This window comes from Hyla sarda, chromosome 8 (genome assembly GCF_029499605.1).
Source record: "Hyla sarda isolate aHylSar1 chromosome 8, aHylSar1.hap1, whole genome shotgun sequence".
NCBI classification, from domain to species: Eukaryota; Metazoa; Chordata; class Amphibia; order Anura; family Hylidae; genus Hyla; species Hyla sarda.
The window spans coordinates 5,271,719-5,296,392 of NC_079196.1; the positions used below are offsets into that span (position 1 = coordinate 5,271,719).

At 43.0% G+C, this 24,674-nt stretch overlaps 1 long non-coding RNA gene across 1 annotated transcript in view; it reads right to left on the bottom strand.

Moving 5' to 3' along the window:
* The window catches only part of LOC130284364 (uncharacterized), a 115,923-nt gene extending 93,280 nt beyond the window's left edge, over positions 1 to 22,643 (bottom strand). The window contains exons 1-3 of the long non-coding RNA XR_008847001.1: positions 22,273 to 22,643; positions 14,878 to 15,197; positions 8,021 to 8,258 (exon numbers count right to left, since the gene is read on the bottom strand). This is a non-coding gene — a long non-coding RNA (uncharacterized LOC130284364). The remainder of the gene's footprint in view (positions 1 to 8,020; positions 8,259 to 14,877; positions 15,198 to 22,272) is intronic.
* Between the last annotated feature and the right edge of the window lie 2,031 nt (positions 22,644 to 24,674).

A 24,674-nucleotide genomic window follows, 5' to 3' on the forward strand; every position in this document is an offset into this window, starting at 1 on the left:
TCATGCATGCTGGGAGTTGTAGTTCTGCAACAGCCGAGCAGCTCCCATAACTTTCTCAGGACCGCATGTTTTGTCTAAAAAGCAGCAAAAAATCAGCGATGGAATAGAGTGAAGCTCCGGAGCTCGCTGTCTGCATCGCTTCTGATAGGAATTAATGAATGTACATTTATATTAGCATCCCACTAATATACTGGTGGAAACACTTTATTACAGCCCTCGGGAGCTCATTTAGATGTTTTTTTTTTCCTTATTCTTTTTTAAAGTAGCGGATTATTAATGTTGACTGGCGCTCTGTGATGTCTCCTTCTCCTCCTTTCCAATTACGTTGCCTAAAATTAGACCTTTCTGAATCTATTGGGGCAAAGTGACAGAAGATCTTGGAATATTTTTAGTTCCTTCTTGAGAGATGTTTCCAAATGTAACTAAGATTATTGATACTGTATAAAAATACTGAATGTTCAGAACAGGCAAAGATCAGCAGAGTCATACTGAGACGATTTCTTAAAGGGGTACTCCCATGGAAAACTTTTTTTTTTTTTAAGATCAACTGGTGCTAGAAAGTTAAAGGAAATCTGTCATCAGGATCACCCGCACTAAACCTGTTACACGGGCTTGTAGTGCGGGTGATCCTGATTAAAACGCTTCTTACCTCATTAAAAACTGTGCAGGAGTTCGCCAGATATCTTCATTTTTAGTTATATGGTATTCCCAGGCTTGGGACTCAGTGGGAGGTCCGCAGCATCAGCACGGACTCGCTTACGTCATTTTCGCCGGGTGGAGCGGCTGCCCGGCTCATGAATATTCATGGCTGCCTCATCGCAGTCTTCCTCCTGGTGTAGGTCACGTGGGTAGCGCCGCGCATGCGCCACGCGCCGTACACCCGGAAGCGGCGTTCTCCTGCATAGATAGATATGCAGGAGAATGCCGCTTCCGGGTGTACCGCGCGCGGCGCATGTGTGGCGCTACCCACGCGACCTACACCAGGAGGAAGACTGGAGAAAATCCCCATAGCAAACATATACTACTCTGGACAGTTAGTAAAATGGACAACAGAGGTCAGCAAAGAGCACTGTTCTCGTGACATAAGAGAAATCTAAAAAGAAAAACATTTCCTATGTAGTATAAAGCCCCTAAAAAGTACTGGAAGGATTAAGATTTTTAATAGAAGTAATTTACAAATCTGTTTAACTTCCTGGCACCAGTTGATAAAAAAAAAAAAAAAGTTTTCCACGGGAGTACCCCTTTAATTCAGTGAAGGAAAAAAAGTATTTGATCCCCTTGATGATTTTGTACGTTTGCACTGATGGCCGGTTTATTTGTTCAGTGAGAGACGGAATAACAACAAAAAATCCACAAAAAGAACCTTTCAAAACAGTTAGGAATGAATTTGCATTGTGGAATAAATAAATATTTGATCTCCTATTGATAAGCAAGATTTCTGGCTCTGAGGTGTCTTTTTTACAGGGAACAAGATGAGATAGGTAGCACTCCTCTAAGAGGAGTGCTTCTAATCTCAGCGTGTTAAAAGAGTAATCCGCTGCTCAGCATTTGGAACTAACTGTTCAGAACACTGGAGCCGGGAGCTCATGACGTCATAGCCCCTCCCTCTCATGACGTCACACCCCACCCGCTCAATGCAAGTCTATGGGAGGGCGCATGACAGCTGTCACGCCCCCTCCCATAGACTTGCATTGAGTGGCAGGGCTCGACAGCATGCGGGCGGGGCTATGATGTCACGAGCTCCTGGCGCCAGCTCCAGCGTTTGGAACAGTTTGTTCCAAATGCTGAGCAGCGGAGAACCCCTTTAACTGTATAAAAGAACTTGCAGACCTTTGGCTCGTGCAAACTTCGCAGCATGTGCAATAATAATGTAAGGGATAAGGAATTTATGGGGTTTTGGTGCCCACAGGAAAGGAGATGATGTCAGGGAACCCCAGAATACCTTGCAACTATCACATGAACCCAGGTTAATACAACAATTTACTGGTTGATATTTTAATCAGCTTCCAGGCCAATAAGACACATGCTAATAGACACAGATAAGGACCTATGTACTGTGTGTGTCCACCATTTTGGAGAGAGACAGAAAGAAAGGAAGCAAACACTATTAGTAGCCATCACAAACTCTAATCTCTGGGCTGATCTATGAAAAGTGTCGTCAACGCGACATCACCATCTAAGTGTCCATTAGGTGTCAGTACTTTATGAACAAGTCCTTCTCTGTACCAAAAAACTTACCTGACAAAAACATGTTAAAAATAAAATTAAAAAAAATCCAAAATTGATTGTCAAATATTTTTTTTCCTTTTTTTTGTATCTTGCAGCCCAGACTCACTGCCTTCATAAGTGAGTCTTCCTCTTGTGTGCACTAGAACTCAAGTGACTTTAATTGGGTACTCTGGTAAAAAAAAACATCTTATCCCCTATCTGAAGGAAACAGCTTGGGACCCCGGCACCCCAGTTATCCATGCATGGAGTGAACTCCGCTCTGTGCTGGATGACTGGCAACTACAGCCGTCACGCCCCCTCCCATAGACATGAATGGAGGTGGCGTCATGTGACATCACAAACATGGAAGCTCCAAGCTTCCGTGTTCCGTCCGCCGCCGCTGCCAGCCGGCCGCCTTTGGGGACCCCCACGATCAGACATCTTATCCCCTATCCTTTGTATAGGGGATATGATGTTTATTGCCGGAGTATCCCTTTAACTTAATTTTTTTTCTGAAAATTACATTTTGAAAAATGTTGTAATTTTTTTTAAGCTTCCAGCCCAGACACATAAATTTATCAACAAGATGTGCAGAACTGACGTGGACTATATATATTTTTTTTTTTCAAAATTGATTTCCCAAAAAGTTTTTAAAATGTATGTGGCAGACTTCTCCACTACCTCAAGAGTAAACGCTCCACAGCCTCTACCATATCAACCATCTACAAGAGGCAGCAACAGAAGCATGTTCACATTGGAGTACATGATGACAAAGTTTTTACATCCGCCTTTCCAACCTGACATGAACAGTCACCAATGATTATGTTCACCACAACCTGAACAATCAGGTTACAGGGGTATTCTGTCCACACAATATTATGCCCTTTCTTAACCCCTTCAGGACCAAGCCCATTTTGGCCTTAAGGACCAGAGCGTTTTTTGCACATCTGACCACTGTCACTTTAAACATTAATAACTCTGGAATGCTTTTAGTCATCATTCTGATTCCGAGATTGTTTTTTCATGACATATTCTACTTTAACATGGTGGTAAATTTTTGTGGTAACTTGCATCCTTTCCTTGTGAAAAATCCTAAAATTTGATGAAAAATTTGAAACTTTTGCATTTTTCTAACTTTGAAGCTCTCTGCTTGTAAGGAAAATGTATATTACAAATAAAAAAAATGTATTCACATATACAATATGTCTACTTTATGTCTGCATCATAAAAGTGTTTTTACTGAGTTTTTACTTTTGGAAGACACCAGAGGGCTTCAAAGTTCAGCAGCAATTTTCCAATTTTTCACAAAATTTTCAAACTCACTATTTTTCAGGGACCAGTTCAGGTTTGAAGTGGATTTGAAGGGTCTTCATATTAGAAATACCCCACAAAAGACCCCATTATAAAAACTGCACCCCCAAAAGTATTCAAAATGACATTCAGTCATCATTTTTACCCTTTAGGTGTTTCACAGGAATAGAAGCAAAGTGAAGGAGAAAATTCACAATCTTCATTTTTTACACTCGCATGTTCTTGTAGACCCAATTTTTTAATTTTTACAAGGGGTAAAAGGAGAAAATGTATACTTATATTTGTAGCCCGATTTCTCTCGAGTAAGCACATACCTCATATGTCTATATAAAGTGTTTGGCGGGCGCAGTAGAGGGCTCAGAAGGGAAAGAGCGATAAGGGAATTTTGGAGAGTACGTTTTTCTGAAATGGTTTTTGGGGGGCATGTTGCATTTAGGAAGCCCCTATGGTGCCAGAACAGCAAAAAACCCTCACATTGCATACCATTTTGGAAACTAGACCCCTTGAGGAACATAACAAGGAATAAAGTGAGCCTTAATACCGCACAGGTGTTTCACGACTTTTGCATATGTAAAAAAAAATATTTTTTTTTTCACTAAAATGTGTGTTTCCCCCCAAATGTCACATTTTTCCAAGGGTTAATAGCAGGAAATACCCCCCAATATTTGTAACCCCTTCTCTTCTGAGTATGGAGGTATCCCATAAGTTGACCTGAAGCGAACTATGGGCGAACTACAATGCTCAGAAGAGAAGGAGTCATATTTGGCTTTTTGAGAGCAAATTTTGCTCGGGGGGCATGTCTCATTTAGGAAGCCCCTATGGTGCCAGAACAGCAAAAAAAAAAACACATGTCATACCATTTTGGAAACTAGACCCCTTGAGGAATGTAATAAGGAATAAAGTGAGCCTTATTACCCCACAGGTGTTTCACGACTTTTGCATATGTAAAAAAAATATTTTTTTTTCCACTAAAATGTGTGTTTCCCCCCAAATTTCACATTTTTGCAAGGGTTAATAGCAGGAAATACCCCCCAATATTTGTAACCCCTTCTCTTCTGAGTATGGAGTTACCCCATAAGTTCACCTGAAGTGCACTATGGGCGAACTACAATGCTCAGAAGAGAAGGAGTCATATTTGGCTTTTTGAGAGCAAATTTTGCTCGGGGGGCATATCGCATTTAGGAAGCCCCTCTGGTGCCAGAACAGCAAAAAAAAAACACATGGCATACCATTTTGTAAACGAGACCCCTTGAGGAACGTAACAAGGGGTACAGTGAGCATTTGCCCCCCACTGGTGTCTGACAGATCTTTGGAACAGTGGGCTGTACAAGTTTTCATTTTCACGGACCACTGTTCCAAAGATCTGTCAGACACCAGTGGGGAGTAAATTCTCACTGCACCCCTCATTACATTCCGTGAGGGGTGTCGTTTCTGAAATGGGGTCACATGTGTTTTTTTTTTTTTTTTTTTGCGTTTGTCAAAACCGCTGTAACAATCAGCCAGCCCTGTGCAAATCACCTCAAATGTACATGGTGCGCTCTCCCTTCTGGGCCTTGTTGTGCGCCCCCAGAGCACTTTGCGCTCACATATGGGGTATCTCTGTAGTCGGGAGAAATTGCATTACAAATTTTAGGGGGCTTTTTTCCCTTTTACCTCTTGTGAAAATGTAAAGTATAGGGCAACATCAGCATGTTAGTGTAAAAAATTAAATTTTTTTACACTAACATTCTGGTGTAGACCCCAACATTTCCTTTTCATGAAGGGTTAAAGAAGAAAAAGCCCCCCAAACCTTGTAACGTAATTTCTCCCGAGTACGGCGATACCCCATATGTCGCCCTAAACTGTTGCCTTGAAATACGACAGGGCTCCAAAGTGAGAGCGCCGTGCGCATTTGAGGCCTAAATTAGGGATTTGCATAGGGGTGGACATAGGGGTATTCTACGCCAGTGATTCCCAAACAGGGTGCCTCTAGCTGTTGCAAAACTCCCAGCATGCCTGGACAGTCAACGGCTGTCCGGCAATACTGGGAGTTGTTGTTTTTCAACAGCTGGAGGCTCTGCTTTGGAAACAGTGGCGTACCGGACGTTCTTATTGGGGGAGGGGGGCTGTGTAGGGGTATGTGTATATGTAGTGTTTTTAACTTTTCATTTTATTTTGTGTTAGTGTAGTGTAGTGTTCTTAGGGTACAGTCACATGGGCGGGGGATTACAGCAAGTTTCCCGGCGCAAAATTTGCTGCATCTCAAGATGCGAGAAACCCACTGTAAAAGCCTTGCCCATGTGAATGTACCCTGTACATTCACAGGGGGGGTGCACTAGCTGTTGCAAAACCACAACTCCCAGCATGCATGGTCTGTTAGTGCATGCTGGGAGTTATAGTTTTGCAACAGCTGGAGGCACACTGGTTAGGAAACACTGAGTGAGAAACTGAAGGGCCAGATGTTGCTGAACTAAAACTCCCAGCATGCCTGGACAGTCAGTGCATACTGGGAGTTGTAGTTTTGCAACAGCTGGAAGAGCACAGATTGGAGACCATTATACAATGGTCTCCAAACTGGGGCCCTCCAGATGTTGCAAAACTGCAACTCCCAGCATGCCCAGACAGCCAAAGGCTGTCTAGGCATGCTGGGAGTTGTAGTTTTCAGACTCCTAGAAGCAGCAGTGAAGATCTTCACTGCTGCTTCTGAGGACCATATACTTACCTGCCGGTCCCGTCGCTGCTCGTCCACGTGGCCGGTCCTGCCGCTGCTCCTCGGTCCCGCCAGGTAAGGCCACCAGTCCCCACGTGTTCCCCCCCTATGCCGCAGGTCCCCGCGAGCCCCCGCAGCCATCGTCCCCTGTTCTGCCCGACTTCCAGGGGCGGGCAGTGCGGGGGATCTGAACTTTCACCCCAGATCACTGTGATTGGTCCACAGGGACCAATCACAGTGATCGCTGACCAGGACCATCAATGGATGGTCCTGGGGGTGAAGCAGAAGTTGTCCCCTGCTGGAAACAGCGGGACTTCTGCCAATTAACCCGTGCGATGCTGCGCATCGCCGGGTTAACTGAATGTCATTTATAAACGCCGGGATGCGCGAATGCACTGCACAACCCGGCGTTTATATATGACATTCTGCGGGAAGGGGTTAAGGATGGAGGGTTAGATGTCTGATTATGGGGGTCCCATTGCTGGGACTCCTGCAATCTCAGTGCAGCACCCAGTATTCTAAACAGTAAGTTTAGAATGCTGGGTCTTCCAAGGCTGGAGGCGTGACATCTCGTCTCCGGCCACAGAAACCCAACATTCTAAACTTACTGTTTAGAATGCTGGATGTGGCAGGGGTGCTGCACGGAGATCGTGGTGGTCCCAGCGGTGGGACTCCTGTGATCAGACATCTTATCCCCTATCCTTTAGATAGGGGAAAAGACATATCTGGGCAGAGTACCCCTTTAATGCATATCTGACCTTCACCCTTTTTCTGACAGACACCATGAGTCTAGACCCCATGGACTTCTGGGTCACCAGATTAGACAATTGGCGAGAATTGCCCCCTCCCCCCCACCCCACCAGTTTGCTACCTCCTGCTGTAAGCTGAATACTATCCTTCCTACCAGTCTACCACCTACTGCTGTATGCTGGCCATTAAAATTCCACAAGTCCCCCATTTTCTAATGTACGCTGGATAATACAACTCCGACCAGTCTACCACTGCTTGCTGAATTTAAATAATCAGAGAGAATTAATAATGGGAGTGACAATCAGGCGATTAGACACGTCCCTCAATGTAAAACATTCACATCCCCCTAACTGTATAATCATGCTCATCCCCTCATAGTCACTCCCATTATGCAAATTAAGTTCACAGCCATTTGACTGATTCCCTGAATTATCAAACTAATAATAAAAACCCCACATATCTCAGGAATGGGAGGACGTGGCAAGAAACTGTAAGATGGCATTTTTTTGGGGTGTTGGTCACAAGTCCTCTCTAAGGACTACGCTTACAGATAATATTTAACTTACTTATTTTTAACATTGTAAAACACACACAATCCAGCTCACCCTTCTCTTCTAGACGCGTTTTGGACGATGTGGGGTAACACCCAAAGCCAAGCATGACAACAAGAAAAGAAGTCCAGCGCAGATGGTGCAATTCCAAAGATTTGGTAAAAACCAACTTTAGATAATGGTAAGTGTCATTTGATGCATTTCGGGTGCTATGCACACCCTTAATCATAAAGGTACGATTAAGGGTGTTCATGGAACCTGAAACGTGTCACATGACACTTACCATTAGCTTATATTGGTTTCTACAGAATAACTCCTTGGAATTGGCCCATCTGTGCTTGGCTTCTTTTCTTATTTTTAACATTTTAATATATTTTTTTTTATTGTGCACCGGACTGATGCATTAATAATAAATCTCAATTTACTGCTCTAAATCATGAAAAGTACCGGACTGAAAACTCTCCATCTATTTGTCAAGTGTTCTATATGTCTAGAATCTGAAATTGCTTACTGATAAAGTGGATCAGGTATTCCGTATGACAGGACCGGTGAAATCTGCGGCTTTCCAGAAGTTTTAATTGCTCGGATGCAGATGGGAGAGCTGGGTATTTTGACCCAGATAGACTTGTGATTGATAGACGAGCACAAAGTTCAGCCACATTACAGTTAGGACTTATCAAGTTTTATTTTGTCCAAATATTCTATAATACGAGCCGGAACACGATCAATCTGTCATCCTGTCCATCACCCTGAGGAGAGAAAGACAGAAAAGTAAAAATAACCCAATAAACTGCAAAATAACCAATAATTCACACTGTAAAAATCTGTATGAGAAGTATATTTAGACCCTCACCTTAAAGTGAATGTACCCAAAAATTCTGAAACAACTCCCCCCCGGATAGTCAAATTTATGGCTGACAGGTACAGTGGTGAAGAGGAGGTGACAGCCTGTTTCATGTCACAATGACAGCCCATTTCATGTTGGTGGTGGATCTATAGCAGTATTTCCCAGCCAATGTGCCTCCAGTTGTTGCAAAACTACAACTCCTGGCATGCTGGGAGTTGCAGTTTTGCAACAGCTGGAGGCACATTGGCTGGGGGAAACTGATCTATACTCTTATGGGAGGCATACAGTTGAATGTAAGTGAAAAAAGAACAAGTTAAGCTAAATGTATGAGAAGTCGCTGAATCAACAATTCACCAAGCTGTAAAAAATAAATATGCAAAATATCTCTAGACTATCACCTTAAAGTGAACATACCCTAAAATTCTAATATAACCTTCCTCTTGGCTAAAGCCTAATTTATGGCAGACAAAACACCGACATCTATATGAATGATGAGGCAGGTGCAGTGGCGTGAACAGGGCGACAGCCTGTTTCATGTCATAATGATGGATTTTTATTAGATCAGATACATATGAGGAAATATTAATGGGTCTATAGCAGTGTTTCCCAACCAGTGGACCTCCAGTTGTTACAAAACTACAACTCCCAGCATGCCCGGACAGCCAAAGGCTGTCCGGGCATGCTGGGATTTGTAGTTTTGCAACAGTGTTTCCCAACCATGTAATTGTATGCCTCTAATAAGACTATAGATCAGTGTTTCCTGATCAGCGTGCCTCCAGTTGCTGCAGAACTACAACTCCCAGCATGCCTGGACAGCCTGGACATTTTGCAACAGTGTTTCTCAACCATGTAACTGTATGCCTCCAATAAGACTATAGATCAGTGTTTCCCGACCAATGTACCTCCAGCTGTTCCAAAACTACAACTCCCAGCATATCCGAACAGCCAAAAGCTGTCCGGGCATGCTGGGAGTTGTAGTTTTGCAACAGTGTTTCCCAACCATGTAATTGTATGCCTCTAATAAGACTATAGATCAGTGTTTCCTGATCAGCGTGCCTCCAGTTGTTGCAGAACTACAACTCCCAGCATGCCTGGACACCCAGTGCCTGTGATACCCCCCCACTGTCATAGGCAGGAACAGGCAGTGGGTGGGTATTTTTACACTACAGCAGAATGGCCAAGCATACAGCATATTCCTGGCTGTTTAGCTGGTACAGGAGCAGGGACACTTATCCTTGACATGAGTCCCTGCTCTAATACTAGATTTGCTCAAAGGGAATCACAAAAAATGCAGATACAATTCAAAATTCGGAAATAATCTTATTGCATTCCAAATCCCTTTCCACATCACTAGTAATTACTATAGCAGATATTGTCCACAGGTTTTATAAGACAAATGAGTTTTGCAATAATATGGCGGCATGAAAGGCAGATTTTGTCCTCGGAAGTCCATCCTGGCTGCTGTAATTATGGCGGCCATATTGGTTGCCACCCAGCTGCCCCAGAAATAGACATAAAAGCAGAAATATTTGGGAAAAGCTTAGGGATGATTTCTGAACTTATGATTTCCGATACTTATTCTTAAGTATTGTAGCTTATAATGTACAGTGACCCCCGACCTACGATGGCCCCGACATACGATCATTTCAGCATACGATCACTCTCAGAGGCCATCGCATGTTGTAGGCAGCATCAACATACGATGCTTTTGTATGTCGGGGCCATCGCATAAACGGCTATCCGGCAGCGCAGACTGCTTCAGCTGCCCCCGGATAGCCATTTACGGTGCCCCGTGTGGTCCGCTGACGATCACTTACCTGTCCTCGGGGCTCCGACGCGTCCTCTTCAGGATCCCCTGCATCGTCGGCGCTCTCCATCGTCGTCATCACAACGCTGCGCACGCCGTCCCGTCATCCAATGGGAGCGGCGTGCGTAACGACGTGATGGCGGCGACGGAGAGCGAGGATGCTGGGGAAGCAGAGGCCTTGCCGGAGCGTCGGGGATACCTCGGGGACGCAGCGACATCCAGGGCAGCGGTGACGAGCGGTGACAGTCCGGAACGGCGGGGACAGGCGAGTACAACTTCCTCTAACAGTGGTTTTCAACCTGCGGACCTCCAGATGTTGCAAAACTACAACTCGCATGCTGGGTGTTGTAGTTTTGCAACATCTGGAGGTCCGCAGGTTGCAGACCACTGTCCTATACTTTACATTGCACGGATCCCAAATGAACCAGACAGAATGGGCTAAATGATTTTGTGGAGGCTTTAATTAAGAAAATTATTCTTTTGAGAAAAAATATTATATATATATATATATATATATATATATATATATATATATATATATATATATACATATATATATATATACATATATATATATATATATATATATATATATATATATATATATATGTATATATATATATATATATATATTTAAATAATAAAAATAATGAAATAAAATAAAAAGGTTGTTTCTGCCGCTATAGGCGACATAATGTGGATGTGTGGTACAAGCGTCCGTGCGCATTACATTTGCTTTGCAATTAAGATAATGCATTTGCAGCCATTAAATATTACAATGACTCTGCGAGAAACAAGATCAACTCTGACGACCTCAAATTATTGTTACTGTAAAGTTTTAGGTTCTCAGTGACAAAACAAAGGAGCCAGCGGCAATCAGGACGCAGTTTATCCTATTAATGCGCTATGATTTTTCACCGCTGCCGATCGTGCTGTGCGTATGAAACAAATGTACAGGATTTCTACTGTGTTCATAGTAAGTGCACTCATAAGCTTTTATATTTGATGCCATAGAAAGAAAAAAGAGGGCATCCAAAAAGACTCACCACCTCCGGACAAATAAACACCATTGTCTTTATTTCCTAATAGTGTTGCTTGCGAATATTCGCAATGCAAATTTTATACGCGAATATCGCATATTCGCGAATTCGTGAATATTCACGAATATAGCACTATATATTAGTAATGACAAATATTTGTTTTTTTATTTTTATTTATTTTTTCACAGTACACATCACAGTGATCAGTCACCTCTCTCTGCTTCCAGCTTGTGTGGTGTAAAGAAGGTTCTAATACTACTGTGTGAGACTGGCGTGCGAATTTCCGCATATGCAAAAATTAGCATATGCTAATTTTCGCATATGCGAATTTTGGCTTATGCTAATTTTTATATGTGCTAATTTTCGCATATGCTAATTTTGGCATACGCAAATATCCAAAAATATGCATATGCAAAAATAAAACGCGAATATTAGGAATATGCGAATTTAGCGAATATATGACAAATATTCGTCCATATATTTGCGAAATATCGCAAATTCGAATATGGCCTATGCCGCTCAACACCAAAGGCTGTCTGGACATGCTGGAAGTTGTAGTTTTGCAACCTCTGTGGGCTCACTGGTTGGGAAACACTGATCTATTCTAGCTGTGTGTGTATGATGCAGGTACAGTATGTAATGTGTACAGTGTGTGTGTATAATGCATGTACAGTATGTAATGTGTACAGTATGTGTGTATAATGCATGTACAGTATGAAATGTGTACAGTATGTGTGTGTATAATGCATGTACAGTATGTAATGTGTACAGTATGCGTGCGTGTATGATGCATGTACAGTATGTAATGTGTACAGTATGTGTGTATGATGCATGTACAGTATGTAATGTGTACAGTATGTGTGTATATGATGCATGTACAGTATGTAATGTGTACAGTGTGTGTGTGTATGATGCATGTACAGTATGTAATGTGTACAGTATGTGCGTGTATGATGCATGTATAGTATCTAATGTGTACAGTATGTGTGTATAATGCATGTATAGTATCTAATGTGTACAGTATGTGTGTGTATGATGCATGTACAGTATGTTATGTGTACAGTGTGTGTGTGTGTATGATGCATGTACAGTATGTAATGTGTACAGTGTGTGTGTGTGTGTGTGTGTGCATGAAGCATGTATAGTATGTAATGTGTACAGTATGTGTGTATGATACATGTACAGTATGTAATGTGTACAGTATGTGTGTGTATGATGCATGTACAGTATGTAATGTGTACAGTGTGTGTGTATGAAGCATGTACAGCATGTAATGTGTACAGTATGTGTGTATATAATGCATGTACAGTATGTAATGTGTACAGTGTGTGTATGATGCATGTACAGTACCTAATGTGGACAGTATGTGTGTATGAAGCATGTATAGTATGTAATGTGTATAGTTTGTTGTGTGTATGATGCATGTACAGTATCTAATGTGTACAGTATGTGTGTGTGAAGCATGTACAGTATGTAATGTGTACAGTATGTGTGTGTATGATGCATGTATAGTATGCCATGTGTACAGTTTGTTGTGTGTGTATGATGCATGTATAGTATCTAATGTGTACAGTATGTGTGTATGAAGCATGTATAATATGTAATGTGTACAGTATGTATGTGTGTATGAAGCATGCATGTACAGTATGTAATGTGTACAGTATGTTGTGTGTGTATGAAGCATGCATGTACAGTATGTAATGTGTACAGTATGTGTATGTATGAAGCATGCATGTACAGTATGTAATGTGTACAGTATGTTGTGTGTGTATGAAGCATGCATGTACAGTATGTAATGTGTACAGTATGTTGTGTGTATGAAGCATGCATGTACAGTATGTAATGTGTACAGTATGTGTATGTGTATGAAGCATGCATGTATAGTATGTAATGTGTACAGTATGTGTGTATGATGCATGTACAGTATGTAATGTGTACAGTATGTTGTCTGTGTGAAGCATGCATGTACAGTATGTAATGTGTACATTATGTTGTGTGTATGATGCATGTACAGTATGTAATGTGTACAGTATTTGTGTGTATGAAGCATGTACATTATGTAATGTGTACAGTATGTTGTGTGTATGAAGCCTGCATGTACAGTATGTAATGTGTACAGTATGTTGTGTGTATGATGCATGTACAGTATGTAATGTGAACAGTGTGTGTGTATATATATAATGCATGTACACTATATAATGTGTACAGTGTGTTGTGTGTATGATGCATGTACAGTATGTAATGTGTACAGTATGTGTGTGTGTTTGAAGCATGCATGTACAGTATGTGATGTGTATTGTGTGTATATATAATGCATGCAGTGGCGGATCCAGGGGAGGGAAAAGGGGCAATTTCCCCGTCCCGTGCATGCGCCCATTGGAAAGCAACGCGGAGTAGCGGAACAGTGTACAGGACATGCGGCACATCAGCTTCAGTGCACCGACCACCACTCCTCCAGTCCCGGGACCTACTGTTATGGTGGCCGGAGCACTGAAGTAGGGCAGTAAACAGGCATACAGCCTCCAGCCATACACTGTATATGGCTGGAGGCTGTATGTCTGTGGGGGAACATACTACACCTAATGTGGGGGGACTATAGTCTAATGTGGGGAGAACTACACTGCACCTAATGTGGGGGAACTATACTGCACCTAATGTGGAGGAACTATACTGCACCTAATGTGGAGGGACTATACTGCACCTAATGTGGGGGAACTATACTGCACCTAATGTGGGAGAACTATACTGCACCTAATGTGGGGGAACTATACTGCACCTAATGTGGGGGATCTATACTGCACCTAATGTGGGGGAACACTGCTAGCCTAATGTGGGGAGAACTCTGCTGCACCTAATGTGGGGGGGACTCTGCTGCACCTAATGTGGGGGGAATTGTGCCGCACCTAACCTGGGGGGAACTGCGCCGCACCTAACCTGGGGGAACTGTGCCACACCTAACGTGGGGGAACTGTGCCACACCTAACGTGGGGGGAACTGTGCTGCACCTAATGTGCGGGCCTCGTATCGACGTTCGCTCACGTTGCGCTCCCAGCATTCAAGGGCCGGCGATACTACGTCCTGACGCCGGCCCTAGAGCGTGACATGCGTGAACATCAAGGTGGGGGGCCTCCATGTCCATTTTGCTTGGGGCCCCCAAATTCCTTCAAACGGCCCTGAGTAAAAGCTACCGTTACCCTTAACCTGGCCTTGGACTCTTTATTGCCCCTGCCTAACCTAGGACTAGCGGTACTACCTTCGGGTGGTTATATAGGCAAACAACGTCCTGGCGTCACAAACAAGAAGGGATAAATACCATCTACTACTGGGCAACACCATCTTCCCCAACACCTCACACCCCGTGGCTCAACACAAACTTTTGGTGTCATGAACAGGATTCAAGTGTGTGCCATAGCCATAACGCAAAAAGTCCTCCCCCCTATTCTGAGTCTAAATTGTGTCCAAGAAAAATTGCATGTCGATGCGAAGAAATTTGCGCCAGAAAACTGTACGAGACTTTGTCATTGTGATGTGTTTCTACCGTGGCGCTGATAAAGTAGAGGGGGAGGTTAAGAAAATGTTGCTGTTTATTATGGAAATGTCTGTGAAAGTAGCAGTGACAATGTGCAAAATCAGAACTGAAGCCATGTTACGCGACAAAATGTCTGCCATTGTACCTGAAAGGGTTAAGGAGGAGCCCGGGAAGCACGCAAAAATGTCCTGTGCGGGACGCCCCTGGGCGTGGAGATCATGTTGCTGTGTCCAGTCCGAAGTGGAACTTGAAGGATCTTGAAGCCTCTTGTTGAAGCCTCTTGTTGCCGGGGGACCAGAAGTCAGCGATGCACCGATGACGTTCTTCCGTCCGGCGGCCATTTTACTGGAGCCTGTCGCCAAGGGGACTAAAAGAGGAAGTTCCCTGGGAACAGCAGAGTTGAAAATCCGAGTGGCTGCACCTGGCTCCAGAGGTTGCAATCGGGTACCTGCTGCAGCGCATACTCTGCAAACACCAACAATTGTGAAAAGTAAATCGCTGGTGACGGGGGGCCCATGTATACACCCTTTAGTGCCCAGTAGTGCCCCTGAAGATTTGCAACATAGTGGGTGAAACACCACATGGGGGTCCCAGCCAGTGCTGACTGAGCCGCTGCAGCACCTCTCTAGGCCTCTTAAAGGGCCAGTAACCCCCGGTTTGTTAACCCCTTAACCTGTTAAGGACCCAGGGCGTACCTGTATGCCCTGAGTCCGCTCCCGATCTATAACGCAGGGCCACGGCGGGTCGGGCCCCGTGGCTAATAGCGCGCGGCATTGATCACGCTGCCGCGCACTATTAACCATTTAGACGCGGCGTTCAAAGTTGAACGCCGCGTCTAAAATGAAAGTGAAACCATGCCAGTTAGCTCAGGTAGCTGTTCGAGATAGCCGCGGTGAAATCGCGGCATCCCGAACAGCTTACAGGACAGCTGGAGGGTCCCAACTTGCCTCCTCGCTGTCCGATCGCCGAATGACTGCTCAGTGCCTGAGATCCAGGCATGAGCAGTAAAGCGGCAGAATCATCGATCACTGGTTTCCTATGAGAAACCAATGATCAATGTGAAAGATCAGTGTGTGCAGTGTTATAGGTCCCTATGGGATTACAATGATCAGTATAAGAGATCAGTGTGTGCAGTGTTATAGGCCCCTATGGGATAACAATGATCAGTATAAGAGATCAGTGTGTGCAGTGTTATAGGTCCCTATGGGATTACAATGATCAGTATAAGAGATCAGTGTGTGCAGTGTTATAGGTCCCTATGGGATAACAATGATCAGTATAAGAGATCAGTGTGTGCAGTATTATAGGTCCCTATGGGAGCTATAACACTGCAAAAAAAAAAAGTGAAAAAAAAAAAAGTGAATAAAGATCATTTAACCCCTCCACTATTAAAAGTTTGAATCACCCCCCTTTTTCCCATTTGAAAAAAAAAAAAACAGTGTAAATAAAAATAAACATATGTGGTATCGACGCATGCGGAAATGTCCGAATTATGAAAATATATCATTAATTAAACCGCACGGTCAATGGCGTGCGCGCAAAAAATTTCCAAAGTCCAAAATAGTGCATTTTTATCAATAAGTCCTATCAATACAAAAATGGTACTGCTAAAAACTTCAGATCATGGTGCAAAAAATTTGCCCTCATACCGCCCCATACGCGGAAAAATTTAAAAGTTATAGGGGTCAGAATATGACAATTTTAAACGTATACATTTTCCTGCATGTAGTTTTGATTTTTTTCCAGAAGTACGACAAAATCAAACCTACATAAGTAGGGTATCATTTTAATCGTATGGCTCTACAGAATAAAAAGAAGGTGTCATTTTTACCGAAAAATGTACTGTGCAGAAACGGAAGCCCCCGAAAGTTACAAAATGGCATAAAAAAAAAAAATTGTCTCACATTGATTTATTTTCCGTTTCGCCGTAGATGTTTGGGTAAAATGACTGACGTCATTACAAAGTATAATTGGTGGCGCAAAAAATAAGCCATCATATGGATTTTTAGGTGAAATATTGAAAGAGTTATGATTCTTTAAATGTAAGAAGGAAAAAACGAAAATCCAAAAACGGAAAAACCCCGGGTCCTTAAGGGGTTAAGGACTCAGCCAATTTTCACTGTAGGACACGACCATTTTTTGCACATCTGACCACTGTCACTTTAAACATTAATAACTCTGGGATGCTTTTACCTTTCATTCTGATTTCGAGATTGTTTTTTTTGTGACATATTCTACTTTATGCTAGTGGTAAAATTTTGTTGAAAAAATAAAAAATTTAGCATTTTTTTTTTACTTTGAAGCTCTCTGCTTATAAGGAAAATTAATATTCCAAATAAATTATATATTGATTCACATATAAAATATGTCTACTTTATGTGTCCATTATAAAGTTGACATGTTTTTACTTTTGGAAGACATCAGAGGGCTTCAAAGTATAGCAGCAATTTTCAAATTTTTCACAAAATTTTCAAAATTGACATTTTTCAGGGACCAGTTCTCTTTTGAAGTGGATTTGAAGGGTCTTCATATTAGAAATACCCCACAAATGACCCAATTATAAAAACTGCACCCCTCAAAATATTCAAAATGACATTCATTTTTTACACTGGCATGTTCTTGTAGACCCAGTTATTGAATTTTTACAAGAGGTAAAATGAGAGAAATCTTCCTAAAATGTGTATGTAAAGTGATCTGCGGGCGCAGTAGAGGGCTCAGAAGGGAAGGAACGACAGTGAGATTTTGGAGAGTGAGTTTTTTTGAAATTTAGGAAGCCCCTATGGTGCCAGAACAGCAAAAAAAAAAAAAAAACACATGGCATACCATTTTGGAAATTACACCCCTCAAGGCACGTAACAACAGGTCCAGTGAGCCTTAACACCCCACAGGTGTTTGATGACTTTTCGTTAAAGTTGGATGTGTAAATTATTATATATTTTTCGCTAAAATGCTAGTTTTCCCTCAAATTTTAATTTTTTACAAGGCATAATAGGACAAAATGCCCCCCAAAATGTGTAACCCCATCTCTTCTGAGTATGGAAATACCCCATGTTAGGATGTAAAATGCTTTGCGGGCGAACTACAATGCTCAGAAGAGAAGGAGTCACATTTGGCTTTTGAAAAGCAAATTTTGCTGAAATGTTTTTTTTTTTTTTTTTTTTGGGGGGGGGGGCATGTCGCATTTAGGAAGCCCCTATGGTGCCAGGACAGCAAAAAAAAAAAAAAACAACACATGGCATACTATTTTGGAATCTACACCCCTCAAGGCATGTAACAAGGGGTCCAGTGAGCCTTAACACCCCACAGGTGTTTCACAATTTTTCGTTAAAGTTGGATGTGTAAATCATTTTTTTTCACTAAAAGGCTAGTTTTCCCTCAAATTAATTTTTTTTACAAGGGATAATAGCACAAAATGCCACCCAAAATTTGTAACCCCATCTCTTCTGAGTATGGAAATACCCCATGTTTGGACGTCAAGTGCTCTGCTGGTGCACTACAATGCTCAGAAGAGAAGGAGTGCCATTGAGCTCTTGGGGAAAAAAAAAATTGGAATGGAAGTCAGGGGCCATCTTCAAAAGCCCAATGGCGCGCCTTCTCTTCTGAGCATTGTAGTTTGCCCGCAGAGCACTTTACATCCACATATGGGGTATGTTCTTACTTAGAAGAAATGGGGTTACAATTTTTGGGGGGGCTTTTTTCCTATTTTCCCTTGTGAAAATGGAAAATTTAGGATAACACCAGCATTTTAGTGAAACTTTTTTTTTTTTCATTTTTCCATCCAACTTTGAAGAATTTTCATTAAACACCTGTGGGGTTTTAAGGCTCACTATACCTCTTGTTACATTCCGTGAGGGGTGTAGCTTCCAAAATGGGGTCACATGTGGGTATTTCTTTTTTTGCATTTATGTCAGAACCGCTGTAAAATCAGCCACCCCTGTGCAAATCACCAATTTAGGCCTCAAATGTACATGGTGCGCTCTCAATCCTGAGCCTTGTTGTGCGTCCGCAGAGCATTTTACACCCACATATGGGGTATTTCCGTATTCAAGAGAAATTGTGTTACAAATTTTGGGGGTCATTTTTTCCCTTTTACCGCTTGTGAAAATAAAAAGTATGGGGCAACACCAGCATGTTAGTGTAAAATTTTGTTTTTTTTACACTAATAAGCTGGTGTAGCCCCCAACTTTTCCTTTTCATAAGGGGTAAAAGGAGAAAAAGCCCCCCAAAATTTGTAGTGCAATTTCTCCTGAGTACGGAAATACCCCATATGTGGCCCTAAACTGTTTCCTTGAAATACGACAGGGCTCCTAAGTGAGAGAGCGCCATGCCCATTTGAGGACTAAATTAGGGATTGCATAGGGGTGGACATAGGGATATTCTATACCAGTGATTGCCAAACAGGGTGCCTCCAGCTGTTGCTAAACTCCCAGCATGCCTGGACAGTCAATGGCTGTCCGGAAATGCTGGGGGTTGTTGTTTTGCAACAGCTGGAGGCTCCATTTTGGAAACACTGCCGTACCATACGTTTTTAATTTTTATTGGGGGGGGGGGGGGGCAGTGTAAATGGTGTATATGTAGTGTTTTACCCTTTATTATGTGTTAGTGTAGTGTAGAGTAGTGTTTTTAGGGTACATTCGCACTGGCGTGTTACGGTGAGTTTCCCGCCAGGAGTTTACGCTGTGGCGAAAAATTTGCCGCAGCCCAAACTTGAAGCAAGAAACTTACTGTAAGCCTGCCCGTGTGAATGTACCCTGTACGTTCACATGGGGGGCAAACCTCCAGCTGTTTCAAAACTACATCTCCCAGCATGTACTGATCACCAAAGGGCATGCTGGGAGATGTAGTTATGCAACAGCTGGAGTTACGCAACTACAACTCCCAGCATGCTGAGACAGCTGTTTGGGCATGCTGGGATTTGCAGTTTTGCAACATCTGGAGGGCTACAGTTTTAGAGAACACTGCAAAGTGATCTCCAAACTGTGACCCTCCAGATGTTGCAAAACTACAAATCCCAGCATGCCCAGACAGCAAACAGCTGTTTGGGCATGCTAGGAGTTGTAGTTTTGCAAGATCTGGAGGGATACAGTTTAGAGACCACTATATAGTGGTCTCAAACTTTAGCCCTCCAGCTGTTGTAAAACTACATATTCCAGCATGCCAAAACAGCTGTCTGGGCATGCTGGGAGTTGTAGTTTTGCAACATCTGAAGTGCAACAGTATAGAGACCACTATATAGTGGTCTCAAACTGTACCCTCCAGATGTTGCTAGGCAACTCACCGGCTTCTGTAGGATCCAGCCGCACAACATCGCCCGCAGCCTCCGGATCGGTAAGTGGATCCTCGGCGCCGGTCCCTGTCGGGTTTCCCCATCCTGCCCCGCCTATTGTGGGAGGGCAGGATGGGGAAAATGAAAGTTAACCCCCCCGCCCCCGATCTGCTATTGGTCGTCGCTTCTGGCAACCAATATCAGGGATAGGAGGGGTGGCACCCCTGCCACCTCACTCCTATCCCTTCAGGGGGATCGTAGATGTCTTAGACAACTGTGATCCCCCTTATATTCCAGGTCACCGGGTCACCATAGACCCATAATGACCCAGAATTCCTCAAATCGCTAGTGTGAATTCACTTGCGATTTGCTGCGATCGCCGACATGGGGGGGGTCTGATGACCCCCCTGGGCGATTGCATGGGATGCCTGCTGAATGATTTCAGCAGGCATCCCGGTCCAATTCCCGCCCGGCGGGGGCCAGAATTCTCCATGACGTACGCGTACGTCATGGGTCCTTAAGTACCAGGGTGTCATGACGTACACCTACGTCAAGGGTCCTTAACCCCTTAAGGACGCAGGACGTAAATGTACGTCCTGGTGAGGTGGTACTTAACGCACCAGGACGTACATTTACGTCCTAAGCATAACCGCGGGCATCGGAGCGATGCCCGTGTCATGCGCGGCTGATCCCGGCTGCTGATCGCAGCCAGGGACCCGCCGGCAATGGCCGATGCCCGCGATCTTGCGGGCGTCCACCATTAACCCCTCAGGTGCCGGGATCAATACAGATCCCGGCATCTGCGGCAGTTCGCGATTTAAATGAACGATCGGATCGCCCGCAGCGCTGCTGCGGGGATCCGATCATTCATAACGCCGCACGGAGGTCCCCTCTCCTTCCTCCGTGCGGCTCCCGGCGTCTCCTGCTCTGGTCTGTGATCGAGCAGACCAGAGCAGAAGATGACCGATAATACTGATCTGTTCTATGTCCTATACATAGAACAGATCAGTATTAGCAATCATGGTATTGCTATGAATAGTCCCCTATGGGGACTATTCAAGTGTAAAAAAAAATGTTAAAAAATGTAAAAGTAAAAGTAAAAAAAAAGTGAAAAATCCCCTCCCCCAATAAAAAAGTAAAACGTCCGTTTTTTCCTATTTTACCCCCAAAAAGCGTAAAAAACATTTTTTATAGACATATTTGGTATCGCCGCGTGCGTAAATGTCCGAACTATTAAAATAAAATGTTAATGATCCCGTACGGTGAACGGCGTGAACGAAAAAAAAAAAAAAAGTCCAAAATTCCTACTTTTTTAATACATTTTATTAAAAAAAAATTATAAAAAATGTATTAAAAGTTTTTTATATGCAAATGTGGTATCAAAAAAAATTACAGATCATGGCGTAAAAAATGAGCCCCCATACCGCCACTTATATGGAAAAATAAAAAAGTTAGAGGTCATCAAAATAAAGGGATTATAAACGTACTAATTTGGTTAAAAAGTTTGTGATTTTTTTTAAGCTCAACAATAATATAAAAGTATGTAATAATGGGTATCATTTTAATCGTATTGACCCTCAGAAAAAAGAACACATGTCATTTTTACCATAAATTGTACGGCGTGAAAACAAAACCTTCCAAAATTAGCAAAATTGTGTTTTTCGTTTTAATTTCCCCACAAAAATAGTGTTTTTTGGTTGCGCCATACATTTTATGATATAATGAGTGATGTCATTACAAAGGAAAACTGGTCGCGCAAAAAACAAGCCCTCATACTAGTCTGTGGATGAAAATATAAAAGAGTTATGATTTTTAGAAGGCGAGGAGGAAAAAATGAAAACGTAAAAATTAAATTGTCTGAGTCCTTAAGGCCAAAATGGGCTGAGTCCTTAAGGGGTTAAGGGGTTAAGGGGCTCAGCAATAAGAAAAAAATCATGGACCAGGATTAAAGCTCATGTGGATATAGATACTATAGATGGTTTCCTTCTCCGTCTCTTGTGTGTTGGATTCTCAGAGAAGTGCAAAAGTCAGACCAAAAAGACATCATATGCCCAGCATTAACAAGTCTGTCAGATCCGCATCAAGATGATGGAAATCCTGACCAAAAAGGTGCAAACCAGAGACTTGAAGAAAGTTGCTAACAAACTGATCCCAGGTGGCATAGGCCAAGACATTGAAAAAGCCTGTCAATCTGTCTATCCTCTCCACGACGCCTATGTTCAAAAAGTCAAAATGCTGAAAATTTCAAAATCAAATTTTCCTGAAGAAAATGACCAGGCCCACTCTTAGCAGCCACAGATGTTTGGCTGGGTCCACAGGCTTCTACAGAAGGCCTACTCTGGTTGCCCCAGAGGTTTGGCTGGCCCAACAGGCACCAACTGTCATTCCATCAGTGGCGCAAACTGCTGCTGTACAAGTGGTGGTCACTGTCCGACCATCACTGAATCCCGTTTGTCTTATGGAACCCACATGTCAACCCCATGGAGGGGGCCCAGTCTCGTGGTCCTTGGTATATTTCACAGCCTAGAAAGCAGCTTGACTGACGAGGTTGGAGTGGAGAGGTTGAAGGCATTGGGCAGAAAGCCTCCGGCAACACAATATGCCAGTGTTATGTCTTAGTAATGTATAAAGTGTTGTTATGCATAGTCAAATGTCACAGTAGGCAAAGTCAAATGTCATAATATGCCTAGTCTTCTGTTATGATATACATAGTCAAAGTCCATAAGTAGTGTTATACCATAGTCATAGGTACGTTGTCATTATTATACATATTCCTTGTTCTCCAGCAAACCTTCTTCTCTGTTATACAAATCTACCAGAGCATGTATGGACATTGATACAGAGACTCTATAGTGTTCTCAGTTCTTGTCGACAAAAACAGCCTGGAAATGGACGTTGGATACAATGCTCCAGGACTGCATGTGGCCCCATGGCCGTTTCACTCCTCAAAGCTGTCCAGGACGGACATCGAGGGTGACTTTACTTAAGTAGGGGGGGGGGGGGGGTTATGATGTCCCAGTACAGGATATCATTCTACAGTCCTATCCGTTTGAGTCCCTGTACATCCCCTGAGCTCTCCTGCAGTTTTCCCCCATAATGTAATTAGTTGTACATTGAATGTAAAGGACCTTTGATATGGTCACATGGTTATTAGTCACATGATAACTGTTGCCACATGTTAAAGTCACCCAGAGAGTGACCAGGTGACCTCCCAAGTGACCTATGGGCTCCTTGCACAGCCCCCCTATATAAGATGGGGAGGAGTTACATCTGTCCCTGTTCCTGTGTTCGGCCATTGGAGGCCTCAAGCCTAAAGTCTGCAGCTACCTGTCAATTACAAGTAAGCTAAAGTCATCTAATTGTCAGTCATCGAATCAGTCAAGTCAGGTCTACTGTCTAGTCACCGTAGCCTGCATTATAGTCAGTCTACCTACTGCAAGTCCCAGCAAGCGTGCGAGGTCCCCCTGTGTTACTGGTCACCTCTCTGGGATAATGGCTGAACTGTATAGACTGTAACACGTGTCTAACCTCAGTAAAGGCTGCTGTTACCCTTAACCTGGCCTTGGACTCTTTATTGCCCCTGCCTAACCTAGGACTAGCGGTACTACCTTAGGGTGGTTACATAGGCAAACCACATCCTGGCGTCACAAACATGAAGGGGTTAATACCATCTACACCTGGGCAACACCATCTGCCCCTTACACCTCATCTCACACCTCGTGGCTCACCACATGTAAATAATTGCAAATAGTATAAACAACAGTGTTATTATTATATTAAGTGAGAAACATTATTGTGGTTTGTAGAACAAGTAGCACAAATACAAAGTTACAAAGTGTCAGGTCCTTGTGCATCTAACATATCATTTCAGGCTGTAAAATGCTTCACAGAATAAAAAAAATAAAAAAAGTATCATAAATACAAAAACTACTGTAATTTCTGTTCCAGCGATATTATTTACATTTCTTTTTTTCTCCTCACATTTTCAAAGATCTCTTGTGCTGCTTTAAAAATATGTGAAAATTCATTTCTGCGCCACTTTTGATTTTTTTTTCGCGCCACATTTTTTTTTGCAACCATATAGAATTTTTTTGCGCCAAAATTTTTGAGTTTGGCTCCAACATGGGCAATTTTGGTGCTGAAATTTTTGCACCAAATTTTACATCCCAGAAAATTCTGGCGGACACATCTCATGTAATATTCCATGATTACTAGTGCCCAGACAAGCGATAACGGTATAAATAAATCATTTCTGAGCTTAACCTGTTAAGGACCAAGGGCCTACTGTACTCCCTGAGTCCGCTCCAGTTCTATAATGCGGGGCCACGGCATGCTGGGACCTGTGGCTAATAGCGCGCGGCACTGATCGCGGTGCTGCAAGCTATTAACCCTTTAGACGCGGCATTCAAAGTTGAACGCCGCGTCTAAAGTGAAAGTAAATCATTGCCGGTAAGCTGACTAAGCTCAGAGGGCTGTTCGGGATGTCCGCAGCGAAATCGCGGCATCCCTAACAGCTGTGACACAGCAGGATGGTTCCTTACCTTGCCTCCTGGTGTCCGATCACCGAATGACTGCTCAGTGCCTGAGATCCAGGCATGAGCAGTCAAGCGGCAGAATCATTGATCATGGGTTTCCTATGAGAAACCATTGATCGATGTAAAAGATCAGTGTGTGCA